Here is a 3,711-nt window from a genome sequence, read left to right on the forward strand (position 1 = left end):
CTCTTTCTATATGCTATCATGTTGTTAAGATTATCTGTTTCTTTCCTAAGTTTCACAACTTCATTTTCCTTATCAACTTTTTCTTTAACCAGTGCCTGAAGTTTGTCCTCCTTCATTTTCTTTACCTGTTTTTGATACTGCCTTAAGTCAAATCGTTTCCCTCTCTTCTTTCCATGGCGCACAGAACTGTGAGAGAGCAAAGTAAAAGGCTTGATTTAAATTTGACACCGACGAGCAAAGACAGATTTTTTGTTCACAAACCAATCAAACGGTAAACAAGCTTTGGTCGTATGATTTTAGAATTTTAAAACTTGGTCAAAAATAGCCGAAAAATCAGGCCTCTAATTCACTGACCTTGATGCTTCCTGTTACATTGGGTTGCTCACTCTCTTGTCGGTTCCCTCCTTCATTGTGGCTTCAAAAATACATAAACATCGGCTAAAAACACATCGATGGAAAGCTCATGAACCACAGAAATCGAAGATGGCGCGAAACAAGTTATAACTAGTACCCAGTCTTCACAATTGGTCTCTAAAAAACCCTCGGGGAAGGACATTGACCGAGAAATGGTCCCCCATGAGACATTGCGCGCAGTATGCCGCCATATTGTTTGAAAAAACCATGAGATTTATGATCGCGCGAAGGGTGAGTCTAGCCCCAGCGTGTTTTGCTAAGATTTGGTTTGTTGATGCGTATTGCCGTCTAAACAAATGTGATGAGCCCCGAGTTGGTGAACGCCGAAGAGAAGGAAAGTAACGAGCTGGCCATCAAGCCTTCCAAAACGAAAATGGTGCACGCAAAAGATGTAAGTATAGCTGTTAACCTTACTTTAACATACATCCTCGTTAAGCGACTGTTTTGTCTGACGCGAGTTATTTATTGACACAAATTCACAAAAATTAATAGTTCCTTTCTTTTCTTACTAAGTGATTTTTCGTAATACACTATAATTGATGATCGACTGTGTGGGTTGGTCCGATTATTACTAATTACAACATGCATTTATTGTGACATCTCAGCCGATTCGCAACACCAGTTATCTATGACTCCCTTTATAGTAATCTCTTTAGTTGTTTTAGCAAAATAGTAATCAGTATTCAAGTCAAACATGCCAACTTCAAATGTGCGAGTTTTTAGGTATAGTTTTATAAAGTTGTGCAAAACACAAGTAATGCTTGACCGGTTATTGTAACAATTGATAGTTCATTAGCATTGCGCAATCTGGTACCTTAATGAACCACGGCAATAATGATTAAGTTAGTTAAAAAAAATCAGTCAGCGCCTATACTTGTACTTTACTGTAATCGGCCTCATCATGGTTTTCGACGCTTTTTTAATGAGTAGGCAAACACGTCTTGAAATAACAGTGTTGTGTGGAAATCCGAAGTCACATAATTTCCTTTGAACATCGCTTCTGTCTGGAGTGGAATACCGAACGCAAAGCAAAGAGAGCCAAGGCACAGTCAGTAGTCCCAACAGTAAAGCAACCCGAGGCGAGCATCATTGACCGTGACCATCAACAAGAGGACCTCATCACTCCCTTGCGCCAGCAGCATGCCCACAAAACAGAGGAGTGTAGAGAATTCAGGAACAGATTGGAAAGCATTGAAGCAGTCAACGCTCGGATCCTCAAGAACCAGACAGAAAAGCAGGAAAACCTTCTTATGGTAATGTCTCTATAGGTCAAATTAATTCATAGTTCCTCGTGTTCCCTGCGAGCAGTTTCTTAATTGTCTTGTTACACTCTCTTCTTTTTACCTCAAGAATTTATTTTACAAATAAATAAGCGAAATTTTAAGAATATTTTTGGAATAAACCCAAGGCTGACTTTGAAAAGAATCTAATTTTGCGTGTAGAAAAGCAACACATGGAAAATGTCACACCTTTTTTCCAAAATACTGCATTGCCAAACTCACTTCTTGCACGTCGATTAAAAAGTCTAATTCAATTGCTTAAAGGTTTCCTGTGTAAGTCAGCATCAAGATGCCATGATAGCCCACGATGTTGATAAATTTTGAATTGACTAGTTCGGAACAAGATCATTGACACCCAGTTTCTCCCTTGTATATGTATCCCGGCCATAAACAGCAACTCAACACGCAATTTTACACAGGCTTTTAACCGGTTTTTTTTTTGCCAGCTTCATGCCACATCCATTCCTGAATCAGACAATGAAACCTCAATGAAGGACAACACTGAATCAGCAGAACAGAGCCAATACCTGACCACCATCAATTATGATACTCTGAGTGGACTTCATGAGGACAACCAACCTACTGATGTACAATCTGCCGTACAACAAGGAAGCGCTTCCCAGGAAGTTGGCGTGGAGTTGATCAGCACATGTGTTACGCCGACCAGAATAAAAACCATTCAGGGTGTCCTATCAAAGCCACAGACCAACTGACACTTGTGTGCCTTGAAGCTGCTGCCACATTTCTTCAGTAAAGAGGAACTTGCGGAAAGCAATACTGATGGCAGTCATGACAAAAAATGCCTGGACAGTGTCAAATTAAATTCGCTGAAATTATTAGTCTTCAGTAAATTTCCACTGAGCAAAAGCGAAGAGAAGGACAAACCTGGAGGAATATCAAAGGAAAAATTAACTCCAAGTGTCGTGCTACCCGCAAAGTTTTAATGTCAGACTTTACTCCATCTCGTTCATTGTCATCAATTTCATGTATGCTCTTTTTTAAGCTTGATGAATAAAGCTTTTGTAAGTTTAGTTGTTTGCTTGGTTTTTAATTATTAGTGTTCCTTTCATTACCAAAAATGTTTGCTCGATTCTGTTTGATTGACATTGCTGGGACTGCGGGACAGTTCGTAACAATGGCGGGATTTTCATTCCTTAATTCCTTGTCGCGTGCACTAAAAGCTAGTTTCCTACGCAGCCATTCTTAGTGTCGTCACGCAACGCTCCTCCCTGCGTTGCGTGACGACACTAAGAACGGCTGTATAGGAGACTAACTAAAAGCATGCACAAAGTAAAGCCGGCGAGCCACCTGGCGATTTTATACGCAGATCGCCGAAAACCGCCAGGTGTGCCCGGTGCAGCTATTGCGATTTTCGCCAGTCAGATATCTGCAATTAAATTTGCCGGCATTCTCCAAGTGTGTCTTTTCTATGCTCATCGCTGCGAATCGTCGGTAAAGTCAACTAATCAGGTTGGGCGATTTTATTACATGACTTTTCAAAATGCTCCTCGATTGAGTCCGGGAACAAGGTTGAAGTACCACATCGTCGCGATCGACAAAAGCCTAAAGTAAAAGACATTATCAAGTTCCTGTATGTCCAGTGGTGAACTAGGCCAAAATATATTTTTTGTACTTCCTTATTTTTTTTTTTAAAGTAAAATACAAATTGACACATATACATGGAAATTGGTCCTCAACATGTTCAATCTAGACCCTTTTATTGCATGGTTGCATTATTGTTACGTAAAAGAATACCATATGTTGAAATAACGCAGTTTCTGAAAATGTGGAGTACCTATTGTCATAACCTGCTCACATAAGCAAAAAGAAATAGAAATTTTCCTGAAACCACAAAAAAAGTGTCTGGCAGTTGGTCAAAATGTGTGAAAACTAAACAAAAGAAAACAATGGAATTAGTCTAATAGTGCCTGCTAGTGTGTACTAGCTTAGTAAATGTTTCACAGTTTGAAGAAAATCACTCTAATGACAATAAAAAAATCATATATACCACATAGCA

General features: G+C 39.5%; 1 pseudogene; it reads left to right on the top strand.

Moving 5' to 3' along the window:
* Nucleotides 1-715: 715 nt before the first annotated feature.
* Nucleotides 716-2,709, top strand: LOC146487624 (uncharacterized; annotated as a pseudogene).
* The last annotated feature ends 1,002 nt before the right edge of the window (nucleotides 2,710-3,711 follow it).

This window comes from Pavona decussata, unplaced genomic scaffold (genome assembly GCF_977016875.1).
Source record: "Pavona decussata unplaced genomic scaffold, jaPavDecu1.1 SCAFFOLD_14, whole genome shotgun sequence".
Classification (NCBI taxonomy): domain Eukaryota; kingdom Metazoa; phylum Cnidaria; class Anthozoa; order Scleractinia; family Agariciidae; genus Pavona; species Pavona decussata.